Below are 21798 nucleotides of genomic sequence, written 5' to 3'. Positions count from 1 at the left end.
GAAACCCAACTAATTCTTATCACTTTCTGAACATAAAGAACAATATCACTTCAATCAATGAATCAAAAGGTGAGATGACCTTAATCTAAATATTTAAGGAACAATTTAAGGAAGTGATACATGTGGAGAAAAGGAAGAAGGCAAGGAATACACTTGTTGGAAACTTCACTTTTCTGATGATGTTTTCTGATGTTTACCTGTGTTATCTTTTTAAAGTGTCATTGCTTTTTTTAAAATCTATTTTTAAGAAATATGGAATCATTCCACAGACACAACTGAGTGCTGCCTGCTGTTATGGGTTACAGTGCCATTGAAGTTTAAGCAGGGCTGTTGTGCTTTCAATTCCCCCTACCTTTTTTTTTTTTTTTTTTTTTCCAGCGGATTGAAATGTGACCAAATAGCAGCAAGACTGTGAATTGAAAAGATAATTCTCACGTGACACTCTTCTTAGTGCTTTGGGGAAAACACACACATACAAACCCTTGTGTCTGATTCAAGATGTGGAAAAAAAAAAAAAGACAAATTTATGAGAAATATTTCTGAAATTGAAAACATACTTAAAAACTCTCCTATGTATTTGTTTTGTTTAGACTAATTAAGACTTCTGCTTTATGTTACCACAATAGACATTGAACATTTGTAACGTATTTACTGAGGTTAAAAGAATTATGGGATGAATTTGTATCTATTATACCATTATCCTTAAGCAACAATATTTTAGTAATCAGTTGGAATTTATTTTTATAAGTCAATAAGGTGACTTGGCAGTCCCCCTAGATTTTACATCCTCAATAAATTTTATAATACAGAATGCTAATAAATTTTATCAGGAAAAAAAATAAAAAAAAAAATTCTTGAAATGTTCTATTACTACAAATGCGTAGCTGGATTAAATAAAGATGGAAACAAAAGAATTTATGGATTGGCTGGGTTCTATAGCTTGTACAGGTTCTCTCATTTCTGTGTAACGTGTTATGCTAATGGTTGTCTTTATCATGAACTGAAAAATGGGCAGTTCTTTAAAGAAAATCTGTCCAAAGAGTCAAAACTAAGTTAAATAATCTAACACTAAGGTTACAGGAATTTGCTTCTGTTGTTGCAGCCTCCCCAGCATACACATACACATCCCCCTCTCACACACACACACAGAACAAACATTCACTTCCCTTATTAAAACATGATGGTGGAACTAGCTCTTACTAACACAATACTTTTCCATGTCCTACTCACTAAGTCTAAATTACATTAGAGTCAAGCTTCAACTACATTGTCTCCTCTTCCAAAGATAATTTTTTCAATATATATCTTTTGAGTTTCTCTAGCAATATGAGGGGCTATGAAAGCTTATAGTTAAAAAAGCTATTTTAGATCTTTAAAAAATCCTTGGGTCTAGTTTCTTCTATTCAGCTTTTGTATTGTACATTGTTAACTTTTCCTGAAGTGTGAAGACCAGAAAGTATCAGCAGTCTTTCCTTAATATTACATTATACAGAATAGCATAATATCAAGACACCAGTAAAACTCAAGACATGGTGCATGATTTTGGCAATTCATACTCTGTTAATTTAAGAAGTTACTTCTTACAGCCGTTCCATACCACAATTTTTGGCCAAGGTTATGGACCCTTTAACAGAGAAAGCAGAATGGGAGGTCTATCCCAATGGCAGAGATTCCCAGTGTTTCTTGTTTATAGCCCAACATATTAACTGTCATTTAAAATTGACTGCTTCAATTTACATCAACATGCAGAGCTATGAATTGGAGTAGCTGCTACAGAGCTCATTCAGTTTTATTTGCAATGGGACCTCTAATCTCCAGGAGATTAACAGGGCAACAGCTAGGAGGGGTGTTTCTGAAATCTCTCCTAGGCTTCAGAGGTGATGGATCAGCACAGAATGAGGATCCATGTTGATGCTCCAAGCTGCAAGAGAGAAATCTAAGACTGTGTTCAGCCCCATTGAGCATGCTGAGCAAACAGTAGGCCTAAACTAGCTATCAAGAAGGAAACCTCTGCCTCCTCAGACCCTGGGCATCTAGATTATCCTGCTGAGGCAGAGACGATGCATTCTCTTGAGGAGGTTTTAGGACATGCTCAATTACAGAATCAGAGAATGGTTTGGATTGGAAGGAACCTTAAAGATCATCTAATTCTAACCCCCCTGCCATGGGCAGGGACACCTTCCGCTACACCAGGTTGCTCAAAGCCCCATCCAACCTAGTCCTGAACACTTCTAGGGATGGAGCATCCACAGTTTCACCGGGCAACCTGGTTCTGTGCCTCACCACCCTCTGAGTAAAGAATTTCTTCCAAATATCTGATCTAAATCTACACTCTTTTAGTTTAAAACCATTACTCCTTGTCCTATCACAACACTCACAGAACCACAGGATCACAGAATCATCTGGGTTGGAAGAGACCTCCAAGATCATCTAGTCCAACCTCTGACCTAACACTAACAAGTCCTCCACTAAACCATATCACTAAGCTCTACATCTAACCAAGAGTCTCTATCCTGCTTTCTTGTAGGCCCCCTTTAGGTACTGGAAGACCACTATAATAGGTCTCCCTGAAGCCTTCTCCAGGCTGAACAACCCTAACTCCCTCAGCCTGTCTTCATAGGAGAGATGCTCCAGCCCTTTGATCATCTTCATGGCCCTCCTCTGGAGTCGCCCTAATACATCCTCATCCTTCTTATACTGGGGGCCCCAAAGCTGAATGTAGGGCTCCAGGTGGGGTCTTATGAAAGCAGAGTGGAGTGGGAGAATCACCTCCCTTGCTCTGCTGGCCATGCTTCTTTTGTTGCAGCACAGGATACAGTTGGCTTTCTGGGCTGCAAACACATATTGCCAGCTCGTGTTGAGCTTCTCATCAGGGCTGCTCTCAAACCATTCTTCACCCAGTCTGTATTTGTGGATGGGATTGTCCCGGCCCAGGTGCAGGACCTTGCACTTGGCCTTGTGAACCTCATGAGGTTCACACAGGCCCATCTCTCAAGCGTGTCCACGTCCTTATGGATTGCATGCCTTCCCTCCAATGTGTCAACTGCACAACACAGCTTGGTGTCATAAACAAACTTTCTGAGGATGCACTCAATTCCACTGTCCATGTCACCAAAAAAGATGTTAAACAGCAGCAGTCCCAATACTGACCCCTGAGGAACACCACTTGTTACTAGTCTCCACCTGAACATTGAGTCACAGCTCTTTAATTGTGACCATCCCACCAATTCCTTAATCACCCTCAAATTCATGTCACTCCAGTTTAGAGACAAGGATATCATGAGAGACAGTGTCAAATGATTTGCACAAGTCCGCGGAGATGATGTCAGTTGCTCTTCCCCTATCCACAAATGCTGTAACCCCATTGTAGAAGGCCACCAGATTTGTCAGGCATGATCTGCCGTTAGTGAAGCCATGTTGGCTGTCACTAATCACCTCATTTTGCATATGCTTTAGCATAGTTTCCAGAAGGATTGCTCCATGATCTTGCTGGTCGCAAATGTGAGACTGACTAGCCTGTACTTCCCTGGCTTTTCCTTTTTTTTTTTCATTTTTAAAAATGGGGGTTATATTTCCCCTCTTCTAGCCAGTGGGAACTTCACTAGACTGCTACAACTTCTCAGATAAGATGGTTAGTGGCTTAGCAACTTCATCTACCAGTTCACTCAGGACCCATAGATGTGTCTCATTAGGTCCCATGGACTTGTGCACCTTTAGGTTCCTTAGCTGGTCTCAAACCTGAATTTCTGCTACAGTGGGTGGTCCATCATTCTTCCAGTCCCCTTCAGGGGCTTGGGCTATGTGGCTGGAGCTCTTGCAGGTGAAGACAGAGGCAAAAAAGTCATTGAGTACCTCAGCCTTCTCCATAGTCTGGGTAACCAGGTCTCCCATTTCCTTTCCTAGACTTCCCTCTATAGAAGCCTTTCTTGTCACCCCTGACATCCCTGGCCAAATTTAATTCTAATAGGGCTTTAATTTTTAATTATTATATGGCCAAAGTTCCTGCAGTTGTAAGAGCACTGCTACAGAAACAACAGATACATCCTCCAGATGACAGAGGCCATGCACATGTCTGTTATACGGCAGTATCTTAACTCCATAGCTACAAAGATGGTTACGAGATGATGAATGAATAAACAAGGGTAAATAAAAACTGAATCAAACCATACTTTCTGGCAACTCAATTCAGTGAAAATGGCAAAAATAGCAGGAGAGTGACCAGGTTCTAAGAAGTAAATGTTTTGGAGTTCAGGTCGTTCTGAGTATTTTCAATGCTCAACCATTTGTGAGCATCAGGAACAAGTTTTCTCCTTTGCCCCAGTCCGTAATGAACTCATGAAACTTCTTTTGTCCTTATTCCCTCACAGTATGAAACTCTGACAAACATAGCTGAGATGTGAACTGAGCATCAGGAAATATGTATTCCACTCCAAATATTCAAAAACTGGCTGAAGGATGCAGGTTGTTACATCACATGCATAATGCATGAATCAGCAGTTGATCTTACATGCTAAACAAACTTCTCACTAAAAAAGAGATTCAGATATTTTACCCCAAACCTATGACAGGAGAAATTAAAATTATGTTTCCTAAAATACTGCCAGAGTCTGGTAGAACTGACATGTACCTAGTGAAATGCTTGTCATTGAGTGAATTGAATGTTCAGTGCCATTCATGAAGTTATTAAGCTCAAAGAGCTCTTTAAGATGGTAGGTATAAGCAAACTCAGGTAGAAATCACACAGGCTGACTGGAAAATGAAATTACCTGGAATAACCACTAAACCAGGGTTGCTTTGGGTTTTATATGTTTCAAGTTCATAAACTTCAGTGTATAAATTTCAGTTAGTTAACTTTTTATCCTGCAACAAACAGAATTTAAAAATAGCTTTATAAGGACAATAGATGCATCAATATGATATGTGTGTTAAACTAAAACTGGATTGTTTTAATTAGCAGTTCTGAAGTTGCAGAAACTTGTAAGAACTACCACTACTTAGAATTGACAATGAAGTTGTGGGAGGAACTTAAGAAACATGAAGATGAGAGAAGAAAGCTTTGTCAGTGCTGCTAAAGTGCCATAAGGAACTCAGATGGAACAATACCACTGACAAGAAGATATGCAAAAAAGTTTTTTTCAGGGCTCCAGGCCATAGGTTGCAGTCATTTGAAAATGATCTATTTCAGGAGTCACAAGGTTCAGTTAAAGTGTTCACAAACTTCACAGAAGGGCAATAAAAATCCATAACTGAAAATAAAGCCTAAACTCAAAATAAAAATCCCGCATGCTTTTAGCTTATAAGTATTAGAGTGGTCTCCAGCACTATGTTTAGTTGGGCTGCACAGAACCCCACTGAATTGGAAATAGATTCTTTGAAAGAGAGCTTCTTAAAGGTGTCTACTGTGACAGACCTGGAGTGGCCAATAAGTAGACCATCCCATGCAAATATATTTTGGAGAAATATTTGTCCTGCAGCCCACTGTGACTGTGAGAACTATTTAAAGATGAATTATGAATTATTATTATTACTGCATATATCAGGAACAACTGAGAGGGTTGTCGGCCACTGGGACAGGCTCCCCAGGGTCATAGTCACGGCACCAAGCCTGTCAGAGTTTAAGAAGCATTTGGACTGTGCACTTAGTCACATGGTCTGAATTTTTGGGTAGACAAGTGTGGTGCCAGGAGCTGGACTCAATGATCCTTGCGGGTCCCTTCCAACTCAGGATATTCTATGATTCTATGAAATTACTAGCTGGAACACAGGGTTACCTTCATATATGGCTTTTTATCAATATCGAGTCTACTCAGAGACACTGAGAATTCAACCTTAAAATTAAAACCAAGAATAAAACTTAATTCAAAACAAAATAATGAAAAAATAAACTTGAGTGCACCAGATATTTAAGCAAAATAAGCAACCATCTTTAATGAAAAGGGAGATATAAAAAACTGTCATCAAGTCTGAGGATGACACCAAACTGAGGGGAGCAGTACATGCCTATGACAGGACTGCTATTTGGAGGGACCTAAGCAGGTGGACGCAATGGGCTAGCAGGAATCTTATGGAATATAGCATAACAAGTAGATTTAGAGAAGTGATTTTCTACCTTTTCTTGGCACTCATTAGATGACACCTAGAGTACTGTGCCCACTTGTGCCCAGTTTTGGGGCCCATAGTACAAGAAAGAAAATGATAAACTGGAACAAGCTCAAAGGAGGGTCACGAAGGCAATTGAATAATGGAGCACTTGCCCCATGGTGAGAAGCTGTGGACATTGGGTTGGTTTAGCCTGGAGATGAGCAGGCTTTGGGCAGACCTCACCGCAACCATCCAGTATCTGTAATGAAGCTATAAAGAAGATAGAACCAAGCTCTGTCATGGGACAGTGAAGCATGGCAGGAGTTCAAGAGATACTGGACATAAACTGAAATTTAAAAAAAAAAAAAAAAAAAAAGAAAAAAAGAAAAAAAGTCAAACTGGATATAAATAAAAGCTTCTTCCCTGTGGCAATAGTCAAGTAGCAGAATAAGTTGCACAAAATGTTGTGCACTCTATCTTCAGGGGTTTCAAGATCTAAGTGGATAAAGCCCTGAGCATCTGGTTGTGACCTCATAGCTGAGCCTAATTTGAGCAGGACCTGAGACCTCCTAAGGTTCTGTCCATCAGGAATTTTCCTGTAATCATTCTGTAAGTATATGAAATAAGTTGAATGTGTTTTGTGAGGAGCCTGGTTGAGAGCATTTTGTTGCCACAGGAATGGGCAGCTTTCCTTATTCTTGACAGAGGGATAAAGAATTGACTTGAGCATCCCTATTCAGATTATTTATGGGTGAACACAGTGCTAATCATGTGCTTGTGTTTTGTGAGTGGCTCAATTAAATTGAGAACTAAACCAAAATGAAATTTGAGGTTAAAGAATGGTTATTTCTCTCCCTGCACTACACAGTCAGCCAACCACTGTCTCTGCATGTTGTGGTGTCTCTCATAATAAAGCTCTGTAGAGCACAGTTTGCTGTGGCATAACAAATGGAGACATCCCAGACTACAAAAATCTGCAGTGGGTGCTACCGGCACTGAGGGAAAGAGAGAGATTTAGACCTAGCTCTTTTCTTCTCAAGAGTCTGACAACTGAAGAACATGACAGCCTTTCTATTAAAGGCAGCAGTGTCTTGAGGACATATATCCTGCTCTCTCTAAAACTCTTTCACAGAAAGACTGCCAAAGTATTTTGCAGCAAGCAGGACAGGCAATAGCACCCTCAGTAGTTGAAAACAATCTGTCTCATCCTGTGTATGTTACAGCAGGCACAAAAGATGCCCAGATACAGGTGGAAAATATGGCAACATTTCTAGTTTTTTTGCAGAAGCAATGTAATCAGTGTTCATACATTGCAAATGTAAGAATTCTTTACATCTGTATTTAATACTAATAAAGAATATGCTTGGTAGGGACCCATTAACCAAACTGAGCTTTGCTCCTGAGATTTGTTCAGTGCTAGCAACAGGACTGGCAAAATCATCACTAGCAAAACAGAGCTAGAGACATGAGAGAGGAAAACTTGATACTTCATCATTGCCACAAACTAATCATTTCTCTCTGAAAATCCAGATTAACAACTTTGATTCAAGAAAGATGAATGTCCACAACAGAGAATGTAAATATGAACTACGCGAAGTCTTTTCGGTTAAGCTGGAAAGACTGCAGCCAAGATATTTCTCACTTAACCTTCATCAAGAAAAAGGTCAAAAAAGGCCAAAGTGTTTAAGCAGGGCACAGAATGGAAGAGAGCAAAACTTCCTATGCAAAAGATTAAGCTCACATTCTTTCAACTTTTATTAAAACTATTCTACATCACTCTACACTTTCATTTAAAACAGCTTCCTGACAGCATAGAATGCAAGGTCTTAAAGTAAGAAAACCAGAAGACAAAAGCATAAATGGAAAACAGTTTGTGTACTGTATACAAAATGGCTAAGAATATGAATGATACATGAGAAACAGCAAAAGAGAAATAATATCTACAGCCTTTGCAAATTACATAACATGTATGCCCAAGGCAATCTTCCATCTCATGTACTTCCATGTACTTGTACTGTAAGACGAACAGTTCCCAGGGCATACGTGGCTTTAACCATAGTAGAAAACTTTTGTTTTACTTCTAAGTAAAAATAAGCTTCCTTGCTTCTAAGGAAATATAAATACTCTTCCAGCACAAAAAAAAAAAAAAAAAAAAAAAAAAGTCTGAAATTAAGGTCTCTAGCTATGAGAAAACAGCTTAGTTCCTCTTTGATACACCATCAGCCCCAAAAGTCCATTACAGCAACTAAAAGGTAGATATTGCACAGTAAAATAATTAAGAATCAATTGTGCTCAGGATTTCTCCAGGATTTCTCCTGGAAGAAGAGATAAGAATACCTCCAAGCAAACTCAAATGTGGATAGATCAATACATATGTGCAAGAACCATGCTGACACACCACTGAGAGAAGGAGAATGGATTTTCTTTCCATCCCCCACTTGCCAAATCTGATTTATGATCCTTAGGAAAATCTATCAGCCATGATTCAGACTCCTATTTTGTCTATTTCAGAAGTTTCCTGTCCACTCAGATTCATTGGTGATGCCTGTATCTATAGACTCACAATGGAAATTTATTGCCCACCTGAATTTTCATCCTCCACTGTACAGTAATATTGTTTCTATTAAGTCTAGATGCCAATGATTCATGATGAAGCAGGGAAAAGAGCTTCTTCTAACAATGAGTGGACCATGCAGGGCTTTGAAGATAAGGGCAGAGACATGGGCTCCTCCTTTCATGCCAGATGTGACTCAGCAAGGTGCCTGGAAGACTGGGGTGAGGCATTCTTGGAGATGTGCACTGCCCTGTGTTAGGCTCTCATCCAAACTGATGGCAAGAGTTTTTCTAAAGATGAGTTGTTTGACAGTAAGGTACGACTTCAAAAACACACAGACCCATAAATACATGCATTAAAGAGATCAATTCCAAACTGAAAAGCTCAACACATTCTTCTATTGCAGGCAATAGAAAAGTGGCATTTCTGGCAGCTGTAGGTAGCTGAAAAAAAAAAAAAAAAAAGAAAAAAAAAGTGAATAGTTCAAATAGCTACCAGATTCAACACACTGGTGCTCTAAATGTTTGCATCTCTTTTCCACTACTGTGTTAACACTGGTGTCCCAGTTAATGTTTTGGTATAGAGCAGTATTAGTACAATCAGTGTAGAACATGAATCACTGTTGGTCATTATCTGAACTTTCTCTGATCAAAGGGCAAATGTACCTGCAGCAAATTCAAAACAATAATCAAGGTTTCTTGTATGTCACACAAAAAGACAAATGCATAATACATGCATAGTCTTCTCGCACTGCTTATGCTGTAGCATCTGCCAGAAGGAGTGGTGAATTCTCCAGGCTTATATACAAGACCCTGACATTGTCAAAACGAGTAATGTCATGATATGGTTGCACAATATCCACAACAGCATGAACCTCAGTTCTAGCTAGCCATGCCCTTCTTTTACCCAGCTTTTTCAGCCTATGCTGGCAACTATCTTCTACCAAAAAAGGTTCACAAGATTTGATGGTCATCTTTCTATGTGAAAGGTACCCACGGTACCCAAGACCAGAACAACCAAGATCCAATGGTTCTATGTCAAGGTGGAGGCTGGTGATGAGTGGTGTCCCTCAGGGGTCTGTCTTGGGACTGGTATTGTTTAATATCTTTGTTAACAACTTAGACAGTGGGATTGAGTGCACCCTCAGCAAGTTTGTAGATGACACCAAGCTGAGTGGTGCAGCTGACACAACAGAGGAATGGATGACATCCAAAGGGACCTAGACAAGCTAGATAGGTGGGCCCATGTGAACCTAATGAGGTTCAACAAGCCTAACTGCAAAGTGGGTCAGGGCAATCCCAGACACAAACACAGACTGGGAGAAGAACTCACTGAGAGCAGCCCTGCAGTGAAGAACTTGGGGGTTCTGGTGGATGAAATCCTTGACATGAGCCAGCAGTGCACGCTTGCAGCCCAGAAGGCCAACTGCATCCTGGGTTACATCAACAGAGGAGTGACCAGCAGGTGGAGGGAGGTGATTGTCCCCCTCTTCTCAGCCCTTGTGAGGCTGCACTTGGAGTGCTGCATCCAGCTCTGGGGCCCCCAGCACAAGAAGGATGTGGAGCTGTTAGAGCTGGTCCAGAGGTGGGCCACAAGGATGATCAGAGGGCTAGAGCACCTCTCCTACGAAGAAAAGTTGAGAGAGCTGTGGATGTTCAGCCTGAAAATGAGAAGGCTCTGGGGAAACTTCATTGCAGCTTTTCAATACTTAAAGGGGGCTTATAAAAAAAAAAAAAAAAAAAAAGAAAGATGGAGAGCAACTTTTTGCTCAGTCAAATTGTGATAGGACAAAGGGGAGTGGTTTTAAACTAAAAGAGGAGAGATTTAGATTAGATGTTAGAAGGAAGTTCTTCACTGAGAGGGTGGTGAGGCACTGGAACTGGTTGCCCAGAGAAGTTGTGGATGCTCCATCCAAAGTTATAGCATCCACCTATAACAACACCATCCAAAGTTTTGGAAGGGATTCAAGGCCAGGTTGGAGGGGAGTTTGAGAAACCTGGTCTAGTAGAAGGTGTCCCTACCCATGGCAGGGGGGTTGGAACTAGATGATCTTTAAGGTCCCTTACAACCCAAGACATACTATTATTCTATGAAATAGGTCTGTGTTACTTGTTATGACCTATTTTTTGAGATATGGTTATACTGCATCTCAAACCATTCATAAGTTGCTAAAGTGCAAAAGAAGACTTGCATTTGTAGAAAGGAAAAATTTGCAGAGAAAGTTAGTGAGAGGGAAAAACAGAAAGTGAACTGCATAAGATCACTTTTGCATAAGATGCAAAAGACCTAGAAAAAATGATGTATCTCTTTCAACACCTCTGTGATGACATTTTGTCCTATGTTGAACTGTTTGTTATTCTTCTGAGGAGCCTGGTGATCCCTGACTATGTGTCCTTCAGCCTCTCTTCATTTTACCCTTCCTTACTTCAGAGGATCCATGCCTTAGAGGAATTCTCCATACCAAGAAGATAAAAAAAACAACTAACTCAGAAGCCTTTTGAGCTTGGGAGTTAAGTCTGCACAGCAGCAGAGCACAGGAAACCTTCCTCTGTGAGTCTATATGCCAGCAATGGACTGAAGTTTACAGTGAGATAAGAAATGCCGACCTTCTACTGATATAGAGATAAAAGAAACTACTGGAATGCCTGACAGATAAACTTGGGTTAGCTTCAGAACATTTTTATTGGTCTAACTATGGTAATGGTCTCCCTAAATCCTATTCAATGGTGGCCAAACAGATAATGTTACAGCCTCAGTTCATAAGTTGGCTCTAGATGTAAGATAGATCATAACAATCCAAGGTAAATTCATATGTGTTTTATTAGGGACACATTCAGGAATTGAGGTGTTAGAGCTATTCTTTTCAATAACATAGTGGGGAATGACACAAAGGGAATCTTTGCTAAAAATTAGTACAAAGGTTGACTTAATACATACATCCTTACTGCTAGAAAGTTACCAAAACCCAAATATTATTCTAAAATCTATCATCATTAGTGTTTCTGCAGTCTTTGGAAAAAGCAATAGTTAAAAGATGCTTATTATTTACAGCATGTTTTCTTTATTATTGCACTACTGTTCTCTAATTTGTGACTGGCATGCCCTGAGGCAACCAAGCCACTGGGTGGTAACCCTCAAAAGATTTAGCATAGCTAAATCCAGAAACATGGGTGCTGGACTTTTAAAGATTTTCGTTGTCTTTCCTCCATTCTTTGTCCAACATCATACCTATGTAAGACCACCTGTTATTCCCCAGTGTACCTTTAGAGCTTGCAGGCCCCAGCAACACCTCAGATCCCCCTAAACTTCATCTGTCCCACAGCCTTTGGACATTCTTTCAAGAAACAAGAGTGGGTGGTTTTCTAAACATTCTTCTGTAACTTAAATATTTTAGAAAGAAAAGGTTATGCATTTTTCTTTTCAGCATAGCCCAGTACAGAAGCTGATGACACTTTAGATGAGTACTGTGTTCCATTTCTCTGGTCTGTATCTCAATAACTTTTAATCTAAAATGAGTATCCTCGTCTCTTCAAGTGAAGCATGGTTCCTCCTGTTCAAATGAGAGACATGCTTCATACCTTCTTCTGTGGAAAGTGTAGGAGACACCTTAAAGAGATATGTAGGAATTACATTCCAGCTATTCAAATACAGGCAATGTTCATCCATGGCGTCACTCATCTGTGGGCCAACCAAGAAACCCAAGACGATACCAAGTTCCTCCAGCCTAAGCTCCTTAGGAGTCCTGGTAGAATAAGTGGGTAAGCTTCAACCCCTACATGTGCTACTGAAAGAGGCAAATGCGTTTGAAGGTTTCTAAAAGGAAATATTGTCTGTCTAACTGAAATGCCTGAAGGCCTTCAGAGGGACTCTCTTCATTGATCAGAGAGAGTACATGCCTATAGGTAGCTGCTTTGTAAGTATTTATTGTTCTGAGGCACCTCAAATACCTTGGCTACGAAGACTGGATCCCACCCTCATCATCTCAGTCATGTTTTTAAAGAGTAGCTAAGCAGGTGCTAGCATTTATTTTCCCTTTTCTCCCCTACACTTCTTATTCATTTCTCTCCAAAGCTTATCTGTGTATTTAAAATATCAGAAACAGCAACCAGTGTCTTTCCAGATTCTAAGTCACACTGCAGCAATTCTCTCTGTAAAAATGGATATGCTTTCATTAAAAGCATACACATTTAGCCTTTTGCTCATCACACCATTAGCATGATTTCATGTCTATTATCACACACTCTCCTGTAGTCATACAGTGTTCCAGGCTGCAGGGTGAGGAGTCACCAGGTAGATGAGTGATTTTACAGCTCACACCCTCTACAGGGTTGTTCACATTTCTCCCCCTCACTACAAGCCACCAGCTCCAACCTCTTCCTTTGCACCAGCTCGGACGCTGAGCCATCTGCTCACTTGCTGAGTTGAATCAGCTCACCAAACTGGCAGCAAAAGCAACTTCCCACTGCTCCAGTGAGCTCATCCAACACACCAGGAGGTGAGTCAAGAGCCAGACCTGGCACAAGGAAGGAGATGGGAACACACAGCTGGAGGCAGAGGATGGGAGGATCAAGGATGGCTTTCTTCAGGGCTGCAAGCAGAGTCAAGGAACCTCGCCCTCAATAAAAACTCTTTACCAAAATGGGAATTATCAGACAAATGATCAGAAATTCCAAGGGGGAGCTGATTACAGTAAACCTCAGGTATATTTTTTTTCTTCTTCTTAATTGCCAGGCACAATATACACAAATCCACCTTATTCACACAGTCTGCATGCATTTACATAGCAAGATTTGGGATTTCCGTTAGTTTCCTCCATGTTTTTGGAGCTTCATGCATGTATGTCAGCTTCCTCAGCAACAGTCAGGATTAGGTTTAAAAAAACCAGAAAGGATAGATCTGAACTTCTCACATAATATCTTGACTCTAACACTTGAAGCTTTACAAAGGAGGCTAAGTATCACAAGACTACTGATAAAAGTCAGGAGACTTGGCAGTTCTGCAGACATTTATGGGCTTGGTAACACATTTTTCTCTTTTTAAGTGAAAACAGACAAAATATTGCACATGTTAGAATAATGAGCATCTTGGCACATTGCAATTACAATACTGGAACAGACCACTGTTCTGTTTTTATGGACACTTTAGAGAAAAACAATCCCTATTTTCAGCTCCCTGTTACATTTATTCTCCAGAAATCTTGTGCCAAAGTTTTCCCCATTTTCTCTGTGGGCTTTCCAGACAGACTTCACCTCCTGTGAAGCACCACAAAAATACAGCTGCTGTGGAGCAGCTCCTCTCCTTGCTAAGGTGTGTTAGAGTCACATCGTAGAGAAATGGCAATGTCATTGACATTCAGAAAGACAACATCAGGAGAGATTTTATTTAAAACATGAAATTATTGACTTTCAGTGTTTTGCTTTCATTTAGAAACTCCATGAATTATTCTGTGGAAAATATAGCACTGATCTACAAAATAGCATGGAACCACATCTAACAATCTTCCAGAATATAACAGTGGTATTGTCACAGTAGCCTGTGATACATTCGGCAAAAATAAATAAATAAATAAAAAATTGAAGTTTCACCAATACTACCAAATCTGCAGAGAGCTATAAGAATACAAGCTAGAATTCTAAGTTGTATTTTTTTTTTTTTTGCTTTTCTATAAAACAATTCAAAGACAAATTTTAAGGAAGTCATGACAAAGTCTTGGGTAAAGAGATCAGCCATTACAGAAATGTTTCACTGTAACCAAATCACCATTGATGGTTAAGGCTAGGAAGGCTGAGTTCCAAGGCTAATAGTGCACAAAGACTTACCAAAGCTTTTAAACAGATTCTGAAAGGGGAAATTAAAGTTCTGGGAAATAACTGATACCAAAACTGCTATGTGCACTCCATAAACCAAAAGATGAATTAAATATTACTTTTCTCAGAAAATAAAAGTCTTAAGGCACCAAAAATTAAAAAGGAATTCATCTCACCAGTTACCAAAGCTTTTGAGCAGGAACAAGAAATACTAAGGCAAAGATTTTAGAGAGGCTCTCAAAAGGATTCTACTGACATACCTAAAATATGCTAAAATAATTCAGCTAGGATAAAAGGTGTCTGGTTTGGCAATTCATATATTACTGTGTTGCACTCTGAGGTAACGCTGGTGGAGGCCTTAAGAGTCTTTCCATTTTAGATTGTCCACTACAAGCTCCTGACAGCGTCTAACGTGCATTACTTGGCAGGAACAACAGAAGAGTGACTCTGATCATACGGAAATGGTGAAGGTCGTGAAAGTCTAGATGAGAATTTGTGTTGCTGGAAAAAAAAAAAAAAGAGGCAGGGGGTTGGGGTGGATATTAGGTTGCTGGTCCAGCTGCGAAGGCAAAGAATGATGATTTAGAACTTGTTAAAGGGAGAAAAAGGCTGCCTTGCTGCCACTGCTGGGGCAGAGTGAAAGGGGATGATATCACCTCCCATCTCCTGCTGCTTTCCATACATGTACGTAAATGTCCAATGCAGGGACAAGGTCCACAGGTAACTGCAGTGCAGGGACAGCTGCGACTCGATGGAATATGCACCATGTACATCCACCCTTAACACCCAGGTCTGTAGTGCTGTTACAGCAGCTCTACCTGTGGTGGAGGTGTTGGGAAAACGTAATATGGGAAAGACAGCTGCTGGGTGACATGCACATCACGTAGCTCTGTTGTGAGCTGTGCCTATTCAGTACCTTCTAATCTAACATCCTCAAAATCTCCTAAGACAGCAGTTAAAATTTAAACAGGCATTCTGAAAACACACTCGTGATCCCATTATCGTGATCCCATTATCAGTATCGTTGATGGGATTACAATGAGGGTGGTAATGGTGGAAAATTTTTAGGAGAGGTCTAGTATCAACAGCAGGAGTGGCCACTAATTGGATTCTTTCTGTGTCACCACAGAGTTGTCACGGGACCCCGTCCTCTGTTGAACACTGCAGCTCTCAAGGCAGTCAGAAAGGAGCTTTCTCAATTGTTATCACATCAGTCTGCCTTCCCACTCAAACACAAATCCCCCAAAGCCCTTTCTAAAGCTAAGAAAATCATGGAAGCCATGACTCCCATGACATCCACCGCAAGTGTCCGGCCTCATCAGGATAAGAGTAAGTCCTGGCGTTACACAACACTCAAACTCCTGATCCTGCGTGAACAAACATAATATCGAGTGCAGTATGTAAGTTAAACAAAGCTAGATAATAAACTGCAAACTGTCAAAATAGTCTGCAATAAAGTGATCTCGGCAGAACAGAATTTTCAAATCGTTCACAATAATTTTTTCCATTGCTTTCTAACTTCCACCGAGCGTGGATTTTTTAACATCTTCCACATTTGGAAACACTGTCCCCAGCATCTCAACATTTTTAGTAAACTGCTTTTATCAGTTCCTGATGAGAGCTGTTACAATAATTTTCACACTGATACTTGCCATCTCTAGGATACTTCAGGTTTCTAAAATGCATTTTTTCCCTAATGACCTCTCATTTAGCCTACTTTTTAAAGATGTATTTATATGCCATTTGGAAATTTCCCAAATAGTTTTTTTTTTAAAAGGTAAGGTTACACCAGTCATAATTATTTTTTCCTCTGAAAATGAGACAAAAAAATCAATGAAAAGCCAAGGAGATATGCCAAACAGGAAAAATTGAAGTTGCATATTATGATGGAAAAAGCTCACCCACCTTGATTATAAAGTGTTAAGAAGAGGAAGCCCCTGACAAGTAATAAAGTGACACATAATTAAGACAATTCAGGGCAGAACACATTTTGACTGGAAAACATTTTCTTGGGCTCTGTCTCACTGTTTTGGAGCAATGAGGAAAAAAAAAAAAGTAGCACTTTGAAAACAGCCCTATGAAAACAATCAATATCCAACCTAGTCTTCGCTAGCTGGGAGTGGGGGGGGAAATTTTGGTGGAAAAGAAACCCACCAGATTTTGTGTGGCGCAGATTCCCTCACATCACAAACACAGTTGATAGTACAGACATGCCTGGTATGTTCAGCATTCCCTATCAAGCAAAGATGAATTAGCTGCAACAAAAATGTATTACAGCTTTCATGCAGCAGTTTATGGATCTTTTTGTACCTCTGGAATTTCTAACCTTGAGCATATCATGGATCTACTAAGGTTGCACTGGTCTCAGATCTCTTCCTCAGATTATTTTTATCTCACTGTGAGGAACATCTCTGTGAGTTCTGAGCACTTTTACAGCTGCTAGGATGCTAATGGGAACTTCATGTGTGTACCCAGTACAAGTGCTCTCAGGGTGAAAAAAAGCCAATGTCAAAGGAAGGTATGTAGAAGTCACCATAAATATGTCTTTGAATGTTTACCATCTGGAACAGTAGATTACATTTTGACAAGAAGCTGGACTACCCCGTGGGCATTGTCTTTTAAACAGCCCCATCATTATAAAGGAAGGAAAAACATGATTTGCTGTTCCTAGTTTCTCAGTAGGATTTTCTGGCAGTGCTAGAGAAACTTGTTGTGTTTTTTTTTTTCTTTCTTTTTTTTTTTTCTTCTCTCTAGTAAAACAATAACAAGACAGGCATGTGTCATTAGCTAAGCAGTTTCTTGAAAAATACAGTTTTTATAGATGATCTGGTCTATGATCAGACAATGCCCATGGAGAGGGCTGCACCCCATCTAGGCTGTGACAGCAGCAGACTGAACATCTCACGGGGCTGCACATTGCTGCACCTTATCCTTCTTGGAAGAATAAATCTCTGTATGTTGGCTTTCTGGGCTTCTCACAGGACAGACTGGGAAAAGTGAAGAGGAGAAATCCAATATACATGGCATAAAAGGCATTAACACAGGCTCATAGTGTGTTTTTTTTTTTTCTTTCTTTCTTTCTTTTTGGGGGAATGGGTGGGTGTTTTTGTTTTTGTTTTGTTTTCCATTTTTAAGCTTGTAAAGTTTCTATCACTTTTCACAGTGAGAAAGAGTGGGCTGAGAGAAATACCAAAATGGTCAAATGTATTCACATAAGTCTTGATCTGGTCATGCAGCCTTATTAGGGATTTGACTTATCTGAATTTGCTGTAGGTCACTTCTGAGGACACACTCTTACTGAAGGGTATGTTTGAAAATACATGCTAAGAACAACCCATAAAGGGGCCAAACAGCTTCCTCACAAAAAAAAAAAAAAAAAAAATTTGGCTTGAGACAAAAATATATGTGCAACTTGAAACATGGTTTTATGGGCATCGTTATACAGTTGAATGCCAAAATCACAAAGCACCAGCTATAAATCCCCTTGCTCAGCCTACTACTAAACAGATCTTATTTCAGAACACATCATATACAGTATTATTTATAGAATATCTCACCTGTAAGTGGTGAGGATAGTGTTAGATTTCTTTCACAAGTAGGAGGCCAATAATTCATAAGCACCACAGGTATGTGAGAGTTAGTGTGAAGATCTGTTATAGTGCGAAAGAAACAAATCAGTTTGTTACTGTGCACAGGGAGACATATATACAGTAGATGATTTATTTTAAAAGGCAAATAACCCATCCTCTAATATTTCCATCTAGGTAATTTAGAGTAAAACAATGACAATATCTTAATTCTCTGATAAGCTAATGTACTGTAATTACCGATAACATTTCTCAGTTAGTTTGCCGGGCTTCCCCCCCGCTGCAGACATCAATGAATTTAATAGTTAAATTAGATGAAAATGACAGAAGAGTGCTTCCATAGCTAATTTGTAATTACATTTCTCCCCCTTTTCCTTCCCAAACATAATTTTTTCTTCACATTTAATTAACACTTCGGATCGCTTGTTTAGAATCTATAAATATAGTGAGACTTTAATGATCCATTATAGTGATGCTACTTAGTTTTCAATGACTTGTAAAACTTTCACAAACAGATCTGCAAATGAATTACATCCATCTGCTCTGCTGCAGCTGCAAGAGCAGCATTACATTGTAAACTGCCTTTTCCTACTTTCCTGGTTCTCTCTTAACTTTAATCCCACGTGTAAACCAAGCCGTCTCCCTACCGATCATCAGAAGCCCAGCCAGGTCTCTGTAAAGCAGCCTTCAAACTTTACAGACCTCTCAAACGCACTCTCCAAACACTCTGCGTCGCCTCACAGCTGAGCCGCAGACAGGCTACGCTGCTCAAGCATCCTCGGCCAAACCTAAGAAACGCTCTGCCACGCTTTCTCCCCCCCTCCCGACCACGCACTTTGCACGAACCTAGTGCAACACCCAGGCATTTCCAGCAGCAGAGCCAGCACCAAGGGCTGCATCCCTGCCGCTTGCCATTTCCCGGAGCAGAGCTCGAGCACGTGTGTGCGAGGCGGGGGAGCCGGCAGGACACACTGCTCCGGGAGAGATTTTCTAATCTACACCTCCACAAGCGTGACCTTAGCTGCGTTAAGAGTGTTAGCTCTGCGCGGACAGCCGAGCATCAGGCAGTGCTCGCTGTTATCTGTCAGCCGTACAATAGCAGCATTGATAAGGCAGCAGCAACTGGCTTTGACAAGTGTGCTGGGCTAGTAGTCCTCTGAAAACCGGGAAGGAGAAAGAAAAAGAGAGAGACGAAAAAAAAAAAAAAAGCAGGATGTGCCTTTTACTTTACCTGAACAAAGTGTGGGGCTTTATTTTTCCCTCTGAGCTGCTGGAAAGGATTCCTCCCTCTTCTCCCCCAGAGCTAGGTAGTTCTTCTTTTGCTCGCAGCGCACACTTGGGGAAGACCACACAGCTCCAGCAAGGCTGCCTCTCTCCCCTAATCCCCACTCGAGTGTGATGACACACACTAACCCCAACCATCTGTTGAAACACGTCCTCAAGCACTCAGCACAGTGGTGTGTCAAGACGGGCTGCCCAATCCAATCGCTGGGGCTGGGTGGCTCTTAAGGAGCTGGAGGCAGAGACAAGGGCAGAAACTATAGGGCTGAGAACTCTTTAGCAAAGTAACCTGAGATTTTGAGAACAGGCTGCTATTGAAAAAAAGAGCAGAAGGGGGAGGTACTAGCGGGAAGGTAGAGGGAGTGGATTAGTCCGGTGGCCACTTCTCACAACTCCTTGTATTCCCAAGGGACCACTGGGACCCTCTCGCAGTGGGATGCACTGAAGCACAAGAGCAACACTAATTTTTTTTTTTTTTTTTTATGGCGGGTCTATTGAGGGCAATCTCCTTCAAGGGACGCTTTTCTAAAAGAGATAAAAGACGCAGCCTGGGATCCTGATAAACTGCTAAGGCGGTTTGCACGGCGCTGTGACATCGGCAGCCCGGGATCCCCGCTCCTCGCCGTGCCGCGACTCCCCCGGGAGGCTGGAGGCAGCCCGGGGGGCGAGGAGCGAGAAGAAGGGGGGTGGGCTGTGGTCCGGAGGGCAGACATTCATACTGCAGCGGGGATATCTGCACATCCTTACCGCAAACCCTTGCTTCCCCGCACTCCGCGTAAATGAACGCGCTTCCAGGCGCGCCCGCGCTGTTTCCGCGCCCCCAGCACCCTGTTGCTTCCCCCCGCTGCTCCCCCTCGGGGTGCAGGCAGGAGTTGGAGGCCCGCTGCCCTTCCCCGAGGGACTCCGCACCCCCGGTCCCCCCCAAGCCCGGGCTGGGGCCTGGGGGCAGCGCCTCGGCAGGTCTGGGTTGTGCCTCAGTTTCCCTCAGCTCCAAAGCTAGCATTATCACACCTTCCTCCCTCTCGGGGACACTGCCAGGAAAAATACACTAATTTACAGAAGATGTCCAGGAAGGATAGATAAGCGACACAGAAAAGCTGCTAAGTGCCAAAGAAACAGTTCTTTCCTTTCCCCTCCCTGTAACTGGATAGCGCGGAAGAGAGACTTAAAATCTCAAGGGTTTTTACCTCATTACCAAGTGCCTGACTTGACACTTGCATTAAATCTACATTTCACATTATGACAGATGTTGTATTTTCTTTGAACTGAAAGGGAGGAACGTTTTGGCATTAGAAGTTACTCTAAAAGTGTTAACATCCAACTTGAAGGTTTGCAATCGTGAAAAGACACACTCTACCCAGCTATATGAAAGCCATATGAGAGCCTTGAAATGTTGATTTGGCTTACTTGTTCTTTAATACCTTACACAAGCCTGTTTCTGAATTGCTGGTGGATGCTTAATAAAAAGTGAGATTAAAGAGCCGTGCTTTGTGCCCAGCTAGTAGTTACCAGAGCCGAGCTGGGGAAGAAAGACGGAAAAGAAGAAACTATAGTCATAATTGCATTTGCTCAAATTCTTCCCAAAAGTGATTATGTTGTGTCTGTTTCAGCCTATTAAACTGAAACTGCTTTCACAGATGTTGAGTATTCACTCAAACACTCCTCCCTAATCTGCTAATTCCAGATAAATAAGCAGCTAAACAATATTTTCGACAGTAATATGTGGCGAAGAAGGGATGCAACTACTGTCCCTGGGGTATCATAAGACTCTTAACATTGCCAATTATTTCTTCAGGGCAAGTGTTTGGTTTGATTTTGTTTTATTCCAGCAGATTGTGGTCTGTAAATAGGCTGGATAACCTTACACGTTTGGAAATCCCTGGAGACAATATTAACTAGTTTGCATCCCCTTTAACTGCACTTACCACTATTGTATCTGTAACTCTGCATTAAAAATGTATATCAGAGATGCAGAATATCAAAAAGCCAAAAGAATTGTGCCGCATCATCCTGGTACTGGATCATTGCCTAATGTGCTGCTCAGCTCAGGACCGTTCTATTTGGTGAGAGGGGAAGCAAACTGAACAGAGTTAAGATCTAGGTACTTCTAACCAACATGAAAGATAGTTATGTGAAGTACAATTATGTTGTGTTGTGTGTATACCTACACAATCTTGTGTATTATATCTGTGTATAAATATACATAAACGAGATACTGAACATTCATACGATGTACAAGTCCAGCTCTGTTTTTTTTTAATGCCTATGTAAATCAGGCATGCCTCTGCTGATGTCTGTCAAGTCACAATAGTGTAAAATTGACATGGTTAAAAGGAGCCCTAATTGCGTGTTTTGTACACAGAAACACATGCATGCACACACTTATCTTCAAAGACTCTTCAACAGCTTGAAATACAAACTTTCATCTCCAAAACCAAAGTTAGCAATAGCCCTCAAACATTGTGCATGATCATGTTTTCACATAAAA

The 21798-nt window shown here is 41.0% G+C and overlaps 1 protein-coding gene across 31 annotated transcripts in view; it reads right to left on the bottom strand.

The window, feature by feature from the left end:
- Nucleotides 1-19626, bottom strand: part of SULF1 (sulfatase 1) — a 128074-nt gene extending 108448 nt beyond the window's left edge. For 4 of the 31 annotated variants that reach the window (XM_050708731.1, XM_035563108.2, XM_035563107.2 and 1 more), the window contains exons 1-2: nt 19261-19579; nt 18000-18092 (exon numbers count right to left, since the gene is read on the bottom strand). The gene's annotated coding sequence lies outside the window, so the exon portion shown is untranslated. Of the gene's footprint in view, nt 1-17999; nt 18093-19260 lie in introns of all 31 variants that reach the window. The other 27 variants (XM_035563130.2, XM_035563117.2, XM_035563116.2 and 24 more) reach the window with 15 other exon arrangements.
- Between the last annotated feature and the right edge of the window lie 2172 nt (nt 19627-21798).

Source organism: Cygnus atratus, chromosome 2 (genome assembly GCF_013377495.2).
Source record: "Cygnus atratus isolate AKBS03 ecotype Queensland, Australia chromosome 2, CAtr_DNAZoo_HiC_assembly, whole genome shotgun sequence".
Classification (NCBI taxonomy): domain Eukaryota; kingdom Metazoa; phylum Chordata; class Aves; order Anseriformes; family Anatidae; genus Cygnus; species Cygnus atratus.
The sequence above is the reverse complement of the archived record's forward strand: the minus strand, read 5'-3'. Positions and strand labels throughout refer to the sequence as shown.